This window comes from Tachypleus tridentatus, chromosome 3, assembly GCF_004210375.1.
Source record: "Tachypleus tridentatus isolate NWPU-2018 chromosome 3, ASM421037v1, whole genome shotgun sequence".
Taxonomy (NCBI): Eukaryota; Metazoa; Arthropoda; class Merostomata; order Xiphosura; family Limulidae; genus Tachypleus; species Tachypleus tridentatus.
The window spans coordinates 43,065,428-43,084,029 of record NC_134827.1 but is presented as its reverse complement, the minus strand read 5'-3'; the positions used below and the strand labels follow the sequence as shown (position 1 = coordinate 43,084,029).

Here is an 18,602-nt window from a genome sequence, read left to right as displayed (position 1 = left end):
ATTAAAACATGCATGATCTTCTCTCGCTATCTTCCTCTGCTTGTTTGTGCAGCCACATTAAAACATACATGATCTTCTCTTACTATCTACATCTCCTTTGTGCAGCCACATTAAAACCTACATGATCTTTTCTCGCTATCTACTTCTGCTTCTTTGTGCCACATTAAAATATACATGATCTTCTATCGCTATCTACCCCTGCTTCTTTGTGTAGCTACATTAAAACATACATGATCTTCTCTCGCTATCTACCTCTGCTTCTTTGTGTAGCCACATTAAAATATACATGATCTTCTCTCGCTATCTACCCCTGCTTCTTTGTGTAGCCACATTAAAACATACATGATCTTCTCTCGCTATCTACCCCTGCTTCTTTGTGTAGCCACATTAAAACAAACATGAAAATCTCTCGCTATGTACCTCTGCTTCTTTGTGTAGCCACATTAAAACATACATGATCTTCTCTCGCTATCTACCTCTGCTTCTTTGTGTAGCCACATTAAAACATACATGATCTTCTCTCGCTATCTTCCTCTGCTTCTTTGTGCAGCCACATTAAAACATACATGATCTTCTCTTACTATCTACATCTTCTTCTTTGTGCAGCCACATTAAAACCTACATGATCTTTTCTCGCTATCTACTTCTGCTTCTTTGTGCAGCCACATTAAAATATACATGATCTTCTATCGTTATCTACCCCTGCTTCTTTGTGTAGCTACATTAAAACATACATGATCTTCTCTCGCCATCTACCCCTGCTCTTTGTCTAGCCACATTAAAACCTACATGAACTTTTCTCGCTATCTACTCTCCTTCTTTGTGTAGCCACATTAAAGCCTACATGATCTTTTCTCGCTATCTACCTCTGCTTCTTTGTGCAGCCACATTAAAACCTACATGATTTCTCTCACTATCTACATCTTCTTCTTTGTGCAGCCACATTAAAATATACATGATCTTCTCTCGCTATCTTTCTGTGCTTCTTTGTGTAACCACATTAAAACATACATGATCTTCTCTCGCTATATACTTCTTCTTCTTTGTGTAGCCACATTAAAACCTACATGATCTTCCCTCGCTATCTACCTCTGCTTCTTTGTGCAGCCAAATTAAAACATACATGATCTTCTCTCGCTATCTACCTCTGCTTCTTTGTGTAGCCACATTAAAACATGCATGATCTTCTCTCGCTATCTTCCTCTGCTTGTTTGTGCAGCCACATTAAAACATACATGATCTTCTCTTACTATCTACATCTTCTTTGTGCAGCCACATTAAAACCTACATGATCTTTTCTCGCTATCTACTTCTGCTTCTTTGTGCAGCCACATTAAAATATACATGATCTTCTATCGCTATCTACCCCTGCTTCTTTGTGTAGCTACATTAAAACATACATGATCTTCTCTCGCCATCTACCCCTGCTTCTTTGTGTAGCCACATTAAAATATACATGATCTTCTCTCGCTATCTACCCCTGCTTCTTTGTGTAGCCCCATTAAAACATACATGATCTTCTCTCGCTATCTACCCCTGCTTCTTTGTGTAGCCACATTAAAACAAACATGAACTTCTCTCGCTATGTACCTCTGCTTCTTTGTGTAGCCACATTAAAACATACATGATCTTCTCTCGCTATCTACCTCTGCTTCTTTGTGTAGCCACATTAAAACATGCATGATCTTCTCTCGCTATCTTCCTCTGCTTCTTTGTGCAGCCACATTAAAACATACATGATCTTCTCTTACTATCTACATCTTCTTCTTTGTGCAGCCACATTAAAACCTACATGATCTTTTCTCGCTATCTACTTCTGCTTCTTTGTGCAGCCACATTAAAATATACATGATCTTCTATCGCTATCTACCCCTGCTTCTTTGTGTAGCTACATTAAAACATACATGATCTTCTCTCGCCATCTACCCCTGCTTCTTTGTCTAGCCACATTAAAACATCATGATCTTCTCTCGCTATCTACCACTGCTTCTTTGTGTAGCCACATTAAAACACACATTATCTTCTCTTGCTATCTATCTCTGCTTCTTTGTGTAGCCACATTAAAACAAACATGAAAATCTCTCGCTATGTACCTCTGCTTCTTTGTGTAGCCACATTAAAACATACATGATCTTCTCTCGCTATCTACCTCTGCTTCTTTGTGTAGCCACATTAAAACATACATGATCTTCTTTCACTTTCTACCTATGCTTCTTTGTGTAGCCACATTAAAACATACATGATCTTCTCTCGCTATCTACCTCTGCTCTTTGTCTAGCCACATTAAAACATCATGATCTTCTCTCGCTATCTACCTCTGCTTCTTTGTGTAGCCACATTAAAGCCTACATGATCTTTTCTCGCTATCTACCTCTGCTTCTTTGTGCAGCCACATTAAAACATACATGATCATCTCTCGCTATCTACCTCTGCTTCTTTGTGTAGCCACATTAAAACCTACATGATCTTCTCTCGCTATCTACCTCTGCTTCTTTGTGAAACCACATTAAAACAAACATGAAAATCTCTCGCTATGTACCTCTGCTTCTTTGTGTAGCCACATTAAAACATACATGATCTTCTCTCGCTATCTACCCCTGCTTCTTTGTATAGCCACTTTAAAACACGCATGATCTTCTCTCGCTATCTACCTCTGCTTCTTTGTGTAGCCACATTAAAACATACATGATCTTCTCTCGCTATCTACCTCTGCTCTTTGTCTAGCCACATTAAAACCTACATGAACTTTTCTCGCTATCTACTCTCCTTCTTTGTGTAGCCACATTAAAGCCTACATGATTTTTCTCGCTATCTACCTCTGCTTCTTTGTGCAGCCACATTAAAACCTACATGATTTCTCTCACTATCTACATCTTCTTCTTTGTGCAGCCACATTAAAATATACATGATCTTCTCTCGCTATCTACCTCTGCTTCTTTGTGTATCCACATTAAAACATACATGATCTTCTCTCGCTATCTACCTCTGCTTCTTTGTGTAGCCACATTAAAACATACATGATCATCTTTCGCTATCTACCTCTGCTTTTTTGTGTAGCTACATTAAAACATACATAATCTTCTCTCGCAATCTTTCTCTGCTTCTTTGTGTAGCCACATTAAAACATACATGATCTTCTCTCGCTATCTACCTCTGCTCTTTGTGTAGCCACATTAAAACCTACATGATCTTCTCTCGCTATCTTTCTGTGCTTCTTTGTGTAACCACATTAAAACATACATGATCTTCTCTCGCTATATACTTCTTCTTCTTTGTGTAGCCACATTAAAACCTACATGATCTTCTCTCGCTATCTACCTCTGCTTCTTTGTGCAGCTACATTAAAACATACATGATCTTCTCTCGCTATCTACCTCTGCTTCTTTGTGTAGCCACATTAAAACATGCATGATCTTCTCTCGCTATCTTCCTCTGCTTCTTTGTGCAGCCACATTAAAACATACATGATCTTCTCTTACTATCTACATCTTCTTCTTTGTGCAGCCACATTAAAACCTACATGATCTTTTCTCTATCTACTTCTGCTTCTTTGTGCAGCCACATTAAAATATACATGATCTTCTCTCGCTATCTACCTCTGCTTCTTTGTGTAGCCACATTAAAACATACATGATTTTCTCTCGCTATCTACCCCTGCTTCTTTGTGTAGCCACATTAAAACATACATGATCTTCTCTCGCTATCTACCCCTGCTTCTTTGTGTAGCCCCATTAAAACATACATGATCTTCTCTCGCCATCTACCACTGCTTCTTTGTGTAGCCACATTAAAACATACATGATCTTCTCTTGCTATCTATCTCTGCTTCTTTGTGTAGCCACATTAAAACATACATGATCTTCTCTCGCTATCTACCTCTGCTTCTTTGTGTAGCCACATTAAAGCCTACATGATCTTTTCTCGCTATCTACCTCTGCTTCTTTGTGCAGCCACATTAAAATATACATGATCTTCTCTCGCTATCTACCTTTGCTTCTTTGTGCAGCCACATTAAAACATACATGATCTTCTTTCACTATCTACCTCTGCTTCTTTGTGTAGCCACATTAAAACTGACATGATCTTCTCTCGCTATCTACCTCTGCTTCTTTGTGCAGCCACATTAAAACATACATGATCTTCTCTCGCTATCTACCCCAGCTTCTTTGTGTAGCCACATTAAAACATACATGATCTCTCGCTATCTACCTCTGCTTCTTTGTGTAGCCACATTAAAACATACATGATCTTCTCTCGCTATCTACCTCTGCTTCTTTGTGTAGCCACATTAAAACATACATGATTTTCTCTCGCTATCTACCTCTGCTTCTTTGTGTAGCCACATTAAAACATACATGATCATCTCTCGCTATCTACCTCTGCTTCTTTGTGTAGCCACATTAAAACATACATGATCATCTCTCCATATCTACCTCTGCTTCTTTGTGTAGCCACTTTAAAACACGCATGATCTTCTCTCGCTATCTACCTCTGCTTCTTTGTGTAGCCACATTAAAACATACATGATCTTCTCTCGCTATCTACCTCTGCTCTTTGTCTAGCCACATTAAAACCTACATGAACTTTTCTCGCTATCTACTCTCCTTCTTTGTGTAGCCACATTAAAACACACATGATCTTCTCTTGCTATCTATCTCTGCTTCTTTGTGTAGCCACATTAAAACATACATGATCTTCTCTCGCTATCTACCTCTGCTTCTTTGTGTAGCCACATTAAAACATACATGATCTTCTCTCGCTATCTACCTCTGCTTCTTTGTGAAACCACATTAAAACAAACATGAAAATCTCTCGCTATGTACCTCTGCTTCTTTGTGTAGCCACATTAAAACATACATGATCTTCTCTCGCTATCTACCTCTGCTTCTTTGTGTAGCCACATTAAAACATACATGATCTTCTTTCACTATCTACCTCTGCTTCTTTGTGTAGCCACATTAAAACATACATGATCTTCTCTCGCTATCTACCTCTGCTCTTTGTCTAGCCACATTAAAACATCATGATCTTCTCTCGCTATCTACCTCTGCTTCTTTGTGTAGCCACATTAAAGCCTGCATGATCTTTTCTCGCTATCTACCTCTGCTTCTTTGTGCAGCCACATTAAAACATACATGATTTTCTCTCGCTATCAACCCCTGCTTCTTTGTGTAGCCACATTAAAACATACATGATCTTCTCTCGCTATCTACCTCTGCTTCTCTGTACAGCCACATTAAAACATACATGATCTTCTTTTACTATCTACCTCTGCTTCTTTGTGTAGCCACATTAAAACCTACATGATCTTCTCTCGCTATCTACCTCTGCTTCTTTGTGCAGCCACATTAAAACATACATAATTTTCTCTCGCTATCTACCCCTGCTTCTTTGTGTAGCCACATTAAAATATACATGATCTTCTCTCTCTATCTACCCCTGCTTCTTTGTGTAGCCCCATTAAAACATACATGATCTTCTCTCGCCATCTACCACTGCTTCTTTGTGTAGCCACATTAAAACATACATGATCTTCTCTTGCTATCTAGCTCTGCTTCTTTGTGTAGCCACATTAAAACATACATGATCTTCTCTCGCTATCTACCTCTGCTTCTTTGTGTAGCCACATTAAAACATACATAATCTTCTCTCGCTATCTACCTCTGCTTCTTTGTGTAGCTACATTAAAACATACATGATCTTCTGTCGCCATCTACCTCTGCTTGTTTGTGTAGCCACATTAAAACATACATGATCATCTCTCGCTATCTACCTCTGCTTCTTTGTGTAGCCACATTAAAACATACATGATATTCTCTCGGTATCTACCTCTGCTTCTTTGTGTAGCCACATTAAAGCCTACATGATCTTTTCTCGCTATCTACCTCTGCTTCTTTGTGCAGCCACATTAAAATATACATGATCTTCTCTCGCTATCTACCTTTGCTTCTTTGTGCAGCCACATTAAAACATACATGATCTTCTTTCACTATCTACCTCTGCTTCTTTGTGTAGCCACATTAAAACTGACATGATCTTCTCTCGCTATCTACATTTGCTTCTTTGTGCAGCGACATTAGAACATACATGATCTTCTCTCGCTATCTACCCCAGCTTCTTTGTGTAGCCACTTTAAAACATACATGATCTCTCGCTATCTACCCCTGCTTCTTTGTGTAGCCACATTAAAACATACATGATCTTCTCTCGCTATCTACCTCTGCTTCTTTGTGTAGCCACATTAAAACATACATGATCTTCTCTCGCTATCTACCTCTGCTTCTTTGTGTAGCCACATTAAAACATACATGATCTTCTCTCGCCATCTACCTCTGCTTCTTTGTGTAGCCGCATTAAAACACACGATTTTCTCTCGCTATCTACCCCTGCTTCTTTGTGTAGCCACATTAAAACATACATGATCATCTCTCGCTATCTACCTCTGCTTCTTTGTGTAGCCACATTAAAACATACATGATCATCTCTCCATATCTACCTCTGCTTCTTTGTATAGCCACTTTAAAACACGCATGATCTTCTCTCGCTATCTACCTCTGCTTCTTTGTGTAGCCACATTAAAACATACATGATCTTCTCTCGCTATCTACCTCTGCTCTTTGTCTAGCCACATTAAAACCTACATGAACTTTTCTCGCTATCTACTCTCCTTCTTTGTGTAGCCACATTAAAACACACATGATCTTCTCTTGCTATCTATCTCTGCTTCTTTGTGTAGCCACATTAAAACATACATGATCTTCTCTCGCTATCTACCTCTGCTTCTTTGTGTAGCCACATTAAAACATACATGATCTTCTCTCGCTATCTACCTCTGCTTCTTTGTGTAGCCACATTAAAACATACATGATCTTCTTTCACTATCTACCTCTGCTTCTTTGTGTAGCCACATTAAAACATACATGATCTTCTCTCGCTATCTACCTCTGCTTCTTTGTGTAGCCACATTAAAACATACATGATCTTCTCTCGCTATCTACCCCTGCTAATTTGTATAGCCACATTAAAACATACATGATCTTCTTTCACTATCTACCTCTGCTTCTTTGTGTAACCACATTAAAACATACATGATCTTCTCTCGCTATCTACCTCTGCTCTTTGTCTAGCCACATTAAAACATCATGATCTTCTCTCGCTATCCACCTCTGCTTCTTTGTGTAGCCACATTAAAGCCTACATGATCTTTTCTCGCTATCTACCTCTGCTTCTTTGTGCAGCCACATTAAAATATACATGATCTTCTCTCGCTATCTATCTCTGCTTCTTTGTGCAGCCACATTAAAACATACATGATCTTGTCTCGCTATCTACCTCTGCTTCTTTGTGCAGCCAAATTAAAATATATATGATCTTCTCTCGCTATCTACCTCTGCTTCTTTGTGTAGCCACATTAAAACATGCATGATCTTCTCTCGCTATCTTCCTCTGCTTCTTTGTGCAGCCACATTAAAACATACATGATCTTCTCTTACTATCTACATCTTCTTCTTTGTGCAGCCACATTAAAACCTAATGATCTTTTCTCGCTATCTACCTCTGCTTCTTTGTGCATCCACATTAAAATATATATGATCTTCTCTCACTATCTACCTCTGCTTCTTTGTGTAGCCACATTAAAACATACATGATCATCTCTCGCTATCTACCTCTGCTTCTTTGTGTAGCCACATTAAAACATACATGATATTCTCTCGCTATCTACCTCTGCTTCTTTGTGTAGCCACATTAAAGCCTACATGATCTTTTCTCGCTATCTACCTCTGCTTCTTTGTGCAGCCACATTAAAATATACATGATCTTCTCTCGCTATCTACCTTTGCTTCTTTGTGCAGCCACATTAAAACATACATGATCTTCTTTCACTATCTACTTCTGCTTCTTTGTGTAGCCACATTAAAACTGACATGATCTTCTCTCGCTATCTACCTCTGCTTCTTTGTGCAGCCACATTAAAACATACATGATCTTCTCTCGCTATCTACCCCAGCTTCTTTGTGTAGCCACATTAAAACATACATGATCTCTCGCTATCTACCCCTGCTTCTTTGTGTAGCCACATTAAAACATACATGATCTTCTCTCGCTATCTACCTCTGCTTCTTTGTGTAGCCACATTAAAACATACATGATCTTCTCTCGCTATCTACTTCTGCTTCTTTGTGTAGCTACAATAAAACATACATGATCTTCTCTCGCCATCTACCTCTGCTTTTTTGTGTAGCCACATTAAAACACACATGATTTTCTCTCGCTATCTACCCCTGCTTCTTTGTGTAGTCACATTAAAACATACATGATCATCTCTCGCTATCTACCTCTGCTTCTTTGTTTAGCCACATTAAAACATACATGATCATCTCTCCATATCTACCTCTGCTTCTTTGTATAGCCACTTTAAAACACGCATGATATTCTCTCGCTATCTACCTCTGCTTCTTTGTGTAGCCACATTAAAACATACATGATCTTCTCTCGCTATCTTCCTCTGCTCTTTGTCTAGCCACATTAAAACCTACATGAACTTTTCTCGCTATCTACTCTCCTTCTTTGTGTAGCCACATTAAAGCCTACATGACCTTTTCTCGCTATCTACGTCTGCTTCTTTGTGCAGCCACATTAAAGCCTACATGATTTCTCTCGCTATCTACCTCTGCTTCTTTGTGCAGCCACATTAAAACATATATGATTTTCTCTCACTATCTACATCTTCTTCTTTGTGCAGCCACATTAAAACATACATGATCTTCTCTTGCTATCTACCTCTGCTTTTTTGTGTAGCTACATTAAAACATACATAATCTTCTCTCGCAATCTACCTCTGCTTCTTTGTGTAGCCACATTAAAACCTACATGATCTTCTCTCGCTATCTACCTCTGCTTCTTTGTGCAGCCAAATTAAAACATACATGATCTTCTCTTACTATCTACATCTTCTTCTTTGTGCAGCCACATTAAAACATACATGATCTTCTCTCGCTATCTACCTCTGCTTCTTTGTGCAGCCACATTAAAACATACATGATCTTCTCTCGCTATCTACCCCAGCTTCTTTGTGTAGCCACATTAAAACATACATGATCTCTCGCTATCTACCCCTGCTTCTTTGTGTAGCCACATTAAAACATACATGATCTTCTCTCGCTATCTACCCCTGCTTCTTTGTGTAGCCACATTAAAACATACATGATCTTCTCTCGCTATCTACTTCTGCTTCTTTGTGTAGCTACAATAAAACATATATGATCTTCTCTCGCCATCTACCTCTGCTTTTTTGTGTAGCCACATTAAAACACACATGATTTTCTCTCGCTATCTACCCCTGCTTCTTTGTGTAGCCACATTAAAACATACATGATCATCTCTCGCTATCTACCTCTGCTTCTTTGTGTAGCCACATTAAAACATACATGATCATCTCTCCATATCTACCTCTGCTTCTTTGTATAGCCACTTTAAATCACGCATGATCTTCTCTCGCTATCTACCTCTGCTTCTTTGTGTACCCACATTAAAACATACATGATCTTCTCTCGCTATCTACCTCTGCTCTTTGTCTAGCCACATTAAAACCTACATGAACTTTTCTCGCTATCTACTCTCCTTCTTTGTGTAGCCACATTAAAGCCTACATGACCTTTTCTCGCTATCTACCTCTGCTTCTTTGTGCAGCCACATTAAAGCCTACATGATTTCTCTCGCTATCTACCTCTGCTTCTTTGTGCAGCCACATTAAAACATATATGATTTTCTCTCACTATCTACATCTTCTTCTTTGTGCAGCCACATTAAAACATACATGATCTTCTCTTGCTATCTACCTCTGCTTTTTTGTGTAGCTACATTAAAACATACATAATCTTCTCTCGCAATCTACCTCTGCTTCTTTGTGTAGCCACATTAAAACATACATGATCTTCTCTCGCTATCTACCTCTGCTCTTTGTGTAGCCACATTAAAACCTACATGATCTTCTCTCGCTATCTACCTCTGCTTCTTTGTGCAGCCAAATTAAAACATACATGATCTTCTCTTACTATCTACATCTTCTTCTTTGTGCAGCCACATTAAAACATACATGATCTTCTCTCGCTATCTACCTCTGCTTCTTTGTGTAGCCACATTAAAGCCTACATGATTTCTCTCACTATCTACCTCTGCTTCTTTGTGCAGCCACATTAAAACCTACATGATCTTCTCTCGCTATCTACCCCTGCTTCTTTGTGTAAACACGTTAAAACATACATGATCTTCTCTCACTATATACCTCTGCTTCTTTTCCAGTTGTTACCAAATGTTCCATGTCCCGCACGACCAAATAATTCTGTTTGTGTTTTTCAAACTTGTATTATCAATTTCCACTTTATACTATCGTTTAAGGATGAAGAAGGTGATGAAAGCACCATGTTGAAGAAAGGGGTGAAAGCACCATGTTGAAGAATGTGATAAAAGCACCATTTTGAAGAAGGCGACGAAAGCATCATGTTGAAGAAGGTTATGAAAGCACCATGTTTAAGAAAGGGATGAAAGCACCATATTGAAGAAGGTGATGAAAGCACCATGTTGAAGAAAGGGATGAAAGCACCATATTGAAGAAGGTGATGAAAGCACCATGTTAAAGAAAGGGATGAAAGCACCATATTGAAGAAGGTGAGGAAAGCACCATGTTGAAGAAGGTGGGAAAGCACCATGTTGGAGAAAGGGATGAAAGCATCATGTTGAAGAAGGTAATGAAAGCACAATGTTGAAGAAAGGGATGAAAGCACCATTTTGAAGAAGGTGATGAAAGCACCATGTTGAAGAAAGGGGTGAAAGCACCATGTTGAAGAAGGCGATGAAAGCACCATGCTGAAGAAGGTGATGAAAGCACCATGCTGAAGAAAGGAGTCAATATTTTTTTCTAAAACAAGAATCACGATAACTGGTTCTTGAGCACTATTAGTGTATATATGTCACCTTTCGACATCTTTCCTTTGATTCTTTTTACCCCATAAATAGGTGGATCTATTCCACACGAAAATTGTGAAGGTTGATAAGGTGATGACTAAGATAAAGTGGATCCAAGCTTCTAAGTGCCAATGTAATGGTCTGAAGTTTTGGTTTGAGTTTAAGTAGAAAGGACGACCAGTAATGATCATTCCATTACGAGTTGACATAACTTAGTGTAGGTCTGCTCGGATACAACAGCGATACTTAAACGAAATTGTATGAGATATAGAGATTTTAGATAGTAAGAACACAGATAAGTATAATACAGATTGGTATCCATAGAAACTGACGTAAATGTGAAACAGAAGATAGGTGGTCGAAGTTAAAGCGTTTGACACTGTTATAACAGAAGGAATAGTTAACAATACTCGAGATGTAACTTGAGAAATAGTTAACAATACTTGAGATGTAATTTAAGAAATAGTTAACAATACTCGAGATGTAACTTAAGAAATAGGCAACAATACTCGAGATGTAGCTTAAGAAATAGTTAACAATACTCGAGATGTAACTTAAGAAATAGTTAACAACACTCGAGATGTAATTTAATGAATAGTTAACAATACTCGAGATGTAGCTTAATCAATAGTTAACAATACTCGAGATGTAACTTAAGAAATAGTTAACAATACTTGAGATGTAGCTTAAGAAATAGTTAACAATACTCGAGATGTAGCTTAAGAAATAGTTAACAATACTCGAGATGTAACTTAAGAAATAGTTAACAATACTCGAAATGTAGCTTAACAAATAGTTAACAATACTCGAGATGTTACTTGAGAAATAGTTACCAATACTCGAGATGTAGCTTAAGAAATAGTTAACAATACTCGAGATGTAATTTAATGAATAGTTAACAATACTCGAGATGTAGCTTAATCAATAGTTAACAATACTCAAGATGTAACTTAAGAAATAGTTAACAATACTCGAGATGTAACTTAAGAAATAATTAACAATACTCGAGATGTAGCTTAAGAAATAGTTAACAATACTCGAGATGTAGCTTAAGAAATAGTTAACAATACTCGAGATGTAATTTAATGAATAGTTAACAATACTCGAGATGTAGCTTAATCAATAGTTAACAATACTCGAGATGTAACTTAAGAAATAGTTAACAATACTCGAGATGTAATTTAATGAATAGTTAACAATACTCGAGATGTAATTTAATAGTTAACAATACTCGAGATGTAACTTAAGAAATAGGCAACAATACTCGAGATGTAGCTTAAGAAATAGTTAACAATACTCGAGATGTAACTTAAGAAATAGTTAACTATACTCGAGATGTAATTTAATGAATAGTTAACAATACTCGAGATGTAGCTTAATCAATAGTTAACAATACTCGAGATGTAACTTAAGAAATAATTAACAATACTCGAGATGTAGCTTAAGAAATAGTTAACAATACTCGAGATGTAGCTTAAGAAATAGTTAACAATACTCGAGATGTAATTTAATGAATAGTTAACAATACTCGAGATGTAGCTTAATCAATAGTTAACAATACTCGAGATGTAACTTAAGAAATAGTTAACAATACTCGAGATGTAATTTAATGAATAGTTAACAATGCTCGAGATGTAATTTAATGAATAGTTAACAATACTCGAGATGTAACTTAAGAAATAGTTAACAATACTCGAGATGTAGCTTAAGAAATAGTTAACAATGCTCGAGATGTAATTTAATGAATAGTTAACAATACTCGAGATGTAACTTAAGAAATAGTTAACAATACTCGAGATGTAGCTTAAGAAATAGTTAACAATACTCGAGATGTAATTTAATGAATAGTTAACAATACTCGAGATGTAGCTTAATCAATAGTTAACAATGCTCAAGATGTAACTTAAGAAATAGTTAACAATACTCAAGACCCCCCGCTAGTACAGCGATATGTCTCTGGATTTACAACGTTAAAATCACGGGTTCGATTCCCCTCGGTGGGCTGAGCAGAGAGCCATTTGTGGCTTTGCTATAAGAAACACACAATACTCAAGATATAACTTAAGAAATAGTTAACAATACTCCAGAAGTAACTTAATAAATAATAAACGGCGGTCATGAAGTAACTTAAAAAATAATAGATGATGTCCTAAATGTAACTTCAGAAATGCTAAACGATTCTCATAACATGACTTAAGGAATAGCAAATGATGCTCGAAATGTAATTTAAGGAATATTATAGTATTATATTTATTTCACTAAAGATAATAGCAGAATTGTAGGATGATATAAATATATTGCAGCAGTAACAATAGAACATATACATTGTTTTTGTCATTTCTGGCTAGCGGATAGAGCTGAGCATAGCGTCTAGCAGGAAAAGAACCACTCTAGCTCGACCACGACGTTGCAATCCATCAGAGCTGGCAAACCAGAATATATCTAATACAATCAGAGATAAAACACAGAACGTCTAGGTAAAGTAATTACTCTTTGTAAGGAACCTTTCTAGCTCAAGCAAACCAATACAGTTGGAAATAAAAAGACACAGAACGTCTAGGTGAAGTAATTACCACAGAACATCTAGGTGAAGTAATTACCACAGAACGTCTAGGTGAAGTAATTACCATTTGTAATTATAAACCTTTACTCACTAGCCACAAAAGCTTAACATAATATAGTCCTCTCCATTAAACAAAAAAGGAGAGTTCTATAAGATGTTTTTATATGTATGATTCAAACGCTCAGTGGCGTCAAAATATTAAAAAACTAAAAAGCCCTGTCAATGTTACAAGAAGGTAAATGAGTTTTGTTTTTTTTCAAATTCCGCTTGAGCTGTCCATTGCAGATCAAAATCAAAGGTATTTACAAATATTAAGAGAAAAGAAAAATAAAGTTACCTTATTTTATAACAGTTTTAGGCTTGTTTGTTTTTCAATATTTCATCGTTTAAACCACAGAAAGTAAGTTAGCTGAATTTGGAAACATGGTGATGTGAATCGATACAACGTCTATAAAAAATATTATCTGAAATTTTAAAACAGATGTAACCAAAAATATTAATAATTTAATAAAACCTCAAATACATAAAGGAATATTTCAATAATCTGTAAAAAAATATTTATCATAGAAAAGGAAACATTTGTTGAAAATAAGTGAAAAATAAATTATTTATAATATTTCAAACTAAAACATGTTAATTCTGTATTCTTACAACTTTACATAAAATTGAAAGATTTCATCTAGAGTAAACAGTCTTTTAGTGGTTTCTTTCTTGTTCGTTCGTTTGTTGTTTTAGCACGAGACAACAGTTACGACAGAAAGTGTTCTTAACTTAAAAAAGTATCACGAGTAGGCTAATAGAAGTATGTAAATTAAACAACAAATAAACTGTTTATAAACAAATAACCAAAAATAGCAGGAGCAGAAAGTGTTCGTACAGTTCAGAACGTGTGGAAACACTGATATTCCCGTAAAAATTTTGTTTAGTTTGGCAAATAAACTATATTATACCATTCCAGAACTGGACACTGTATAATTATTGGAATTTAGCCAGCAAAAAATGTACTTCCGGTAATTTAGCGAAGTCTCCATCATTATCTGCTTGGTCATCATGGCGAACAGGAAACAACTGTCCAGTGATTTAAAAAAACCGAATTATTGTAAAATACAACTCTCGTGTGTCTCTTTCCGGTATTGCTACACAACTTAATGTGCCGAAATCTACTGTTCAAAACATAATTGCCAAGTTTGAGCTCACAGGATCAACTGCTAACCTCCCTCGTTCCGGACTCCCCACTAAAATTCCAGAGAGAACCAAGAGGAAGGTTCTCAGAGAAGTTAATATGAACCCTCGTTTAACACGTAATAATATATAGAAACTGGTGAGGGTAACTGGGGTTGAAGTAAGCACCTCTACAGTTACGAACATGTTACGCTCTTCTGAGTTCAAAGCATGCCGTCCTCTTAGAACTCCATATTTAAAGCCAGTTCACTTAGAAGCACGATTGAGGTATGCAAAAAGCATGTAGATAAACCCTTTACCTATTAGAAGAGTATTCTTTGGTTATACGAGACTAAAATCGAGCTTTTCGGCCATAATGATGTTCGCTATATTTTCCGTAAGAAGGGGGAGCGAAATCTTTCAAAGAACACCGTCCTTACAGTTAAACACGGAGGTGGTTCGATCATGCTATGGGGTTCCTTCAGCTCTTCTGGTGTAGGCAGCCTTCACCGCGTCACCAGAATCATGAAAAAATCATGATTCATGACTCAGAATCATGAGTACGTTGATATATTAGGCACTTATATCAAGAATGATCCTCGGAACTTGCGGCTTGGGCGTCGTTGGATCTTCCAGTACGACAATGACCCTAAGCACACGTCGAAATATGTGCAATCCTGGTTGCAGAGGAACCATATAAACGTTCTGGAGTGGCCATCGCAGTCACCCGATCTCAACCTAATTGAAAATGTTTGGCATGAGTTGAAGACCAGGGTTCATCAGCGTCATCTGAAAAAAAACTTGCAAGAGTTATAGGCCTTCTGTAAAGAAGAATGGAAGAAAATAGCAGTCGAGTACTGTCAAACGATCATGGAGGACTATGAGGAGAGATAGTGTCAAGTAATTCATCTGAAAAGCTACACAACTGACCATTAAAGTAGACGAACGAACACTTTCTGCCCCTCCTATGTTTGGTTATTTGTTTATAAACAGTTTATTTGTCGTTCAATTTACATAAACATTTATGTATAATAAAATAATATTTATAATACACTATACTTTCATTATCTTAATCGTGATACTTTTTAAGTTATGAGGAAAAACTACTCTCGACGCAAGGGTACGAATACTTTCTGTCGTAACTGTATATGCATTCTGTTTACTTTGGTGAATCGAACACCGAGTTTTATCGTTGTAATATTTTGAAGTTTTAAACCTATCGACGACCCATACTGTCAGTTTCACTTTATTTCAAATTGTGATTTTTTATTTCTTTAGTATTATTTAAATATTTAATATTATCTTTTTAAGTGAGAAAGCTAATAAGCGAAAAGAGAGTCCAATTTCAATATTAAGATACAATAATATTACTATTTCTTTGTTTCATAATCTTCAAATATATTATTACAATTCATTAACTCCGTACGTGCAGACGTTATTGTTGTGAATAGTATGGATACCAATCTCTAACTTGACTCGGAGTAGTCTGTGAAATGTGTCGAAAACGTTAGATAAATTAAACACCCACACACATATAAAAGGGCACTTTAGAGTTTGTTCTTTTTTATAAGCAAAATAATTAAATAATTCACATTTCTTCATTAAAAATATTTTAAGTTCCTCACGACTGACTTTGATGCTAGAAAAATAGTTCAATCGTAATAATTAAAAATTCCAACAATAACATAATTCAGCGTGAGTGTTACCATACACAATATTGGTGGAAAACAAGTTTAGTGACGTTCTTTTTCTACGGAAACACAGAGCTGGTGTGATGGAAAACAAAGTAATTGTGTTTATATATATATATGTATTAAATTGAAAAAACACGATAACTTTAACATTAATAACCCTAATACATCATTAAAATCAAAACTATTTCTTATTACGGAAACAAAGATATTTTGGCATATGTTCCGTCCATGACCAGCTCTACTTCATGTTTTGTAAGGTTTATGTTTGAACCTTCCTTATAAACCACTATAATAAATAGTTATCTGTATTTTTAGTTTATAATACATATAAGGTAAATTTGACGATAAATTTTAATATTAGTTACAATGAAATGAACTATCTTTATAGTTAGTTTATTATACAAATAATAAAGGTTTAATTAAAAATTTTAATATTTGTTACAATGAAATGAATAATCTTATTTATATTGTTAGTTTATAATACATGTCGAGTACATTGATTTCAAACTCGTCAAAAAATCATACTTAGAAAATGAAACGATTTTTCAAGAATACTCAAAACTATCAACAACAATGGTACAACTTCAACTAAATACAGCACATGATATCAGCGTTTAAAAAAACATAATCAGAATGGCAGCTGGCTTTATATATAACAGATTTTAATAAGCAGAAAAATATTAATATCACGTCAAAGTTTTTGAATTTTATAGCCCACGAAACCAACAGGCCTAACGTTTGAGGCAAACATTCTATCACAAAATTTAAGCTAAAAAATGAATTTCAATACGATAATCAGTTAAAGAATTATGACAATACGTTAAATAAATAAGAAAGAAAAATGTTTTATCCAAAGAAGTAATAATAAAATTTAAAACTTCATGACAACTAATTATAAACATACGAATTATGGTTACTAACCTCTAATTTAGGTGTTTATATTACTCGTCAAGAAATTTGAAATATCTACGTCAAACTATGTATATATATATATATAAATTAAAACGATCTATTAAAAACAAAAATTAGAATTCCAGCGAACTTTCGTGAACGTTAGAAGTATTATGCGCACACTTAACAGACTAAAATTTAATAAAGAATAAACTGAGACGTTAAAACGTTCTCTAGTTTATTTCATTATCGCACTGTCTTTGCTGTTTGACGAAAGGAGCGTTGTCGAAACGTCACACAAATTAAATTTAAAAGAATTAGTTAATATTTAATCATGTTTAATCGTTTGTTTTTTTTAATTTCGCACAAAGCTACTCGAGAGCTATTTGTGCTAGCCGTCCCTAATTTAGCAGTGTAAGACTAGAGGGAAGGCAGCTAGTCATCACCACCCACCGCCAACTCTTGGGCTACTCTTTTACCAGCAAATAGTGGGATTGACCGTCACAGTATAACGCCCCCACGGCTGAAAGGGCGAACATATTTTGGTGCAAAAGGGATGCGAACCCGCGACCCTCAGATTACGAGTCGCACGCCTTAACACGCTTGGCCATAATCATGTTAAACATAATATTTCAATTATTAAATAAAATAGTCCAGGTTAGAAGTCTTGTAGAAATATAGGGTGGTTTATTTCTAAAATTAGAATATTTTTTGCCTTTTGTGCATCTCATAATATCGAAATGGTTGTAGAACGAGCGATTTACCTTATATAAGTTTAGGGTGGTTTGATTCTACTTTAAAGTTACATCTAAACGTTAAATATAACTGTCTTTCCACAACTGGATTGAAACAGCGAAAGGCAGTTGGAATTGAGACGTTGTGGGTTCCAGCTCTCAGCTACTAATCCTGTACTGATTATCCTTAATGACTGGTTAGTTATATATAATCTTCTGGATGTTGTCTGATAGATGATATATCCATAATATGTTTGGGTGTTATGGCAACGAAAATAATCCGTAATGACTTAAAGATGACAACGAAGACTGGCAATGGAAGAATAACTTTTGTTTTAGTCTAATCTAATATTCCATAAAATGAAATAACAGGTCGTATGTAAGGTATTACTTTATAATGCAATCCAAGTTCATTTTATTACAAATTTTGATAACCTTTGCAATGCAATAAATGATTTTGCCTTTGTTGTTTGTAGTTCCTGAAACACTGCATATCAAAGCTCGTCTTGCTTCTGTTGTTGGATATTGTTTCGCTGGTGAATGCAATGAAATGCGAAATCTGTACTTATGGAGTATTGGCAAACATCCTATGTT

General features: G+C 36.0%; 1 long non-coding RNA gene across 2 annotated transcripts in view; it reads right to left on the bottom strand.

The window, feature by feature from the left end:
* LOC143246057 (uncharacterized) overlaps nt 1-17,471 on the bottom strand; it is a 78,776-nt gene extending 61,305 nt beyond the window's left edge. For both annotated transcript variants that reach the window (XR_013025749.1, XR_013025750.1), the window contains exon 1: nt 17,305-17,471. This is a non-coding gene — a long non-coding RNA (uncharacterized LOC143246057). The remainder of the gene's footprint in view (nt 1-17,304) is intronic.
* Between the last annotated feature and the right edge of the window lie 1,131 nt (nt 17,472-18,602).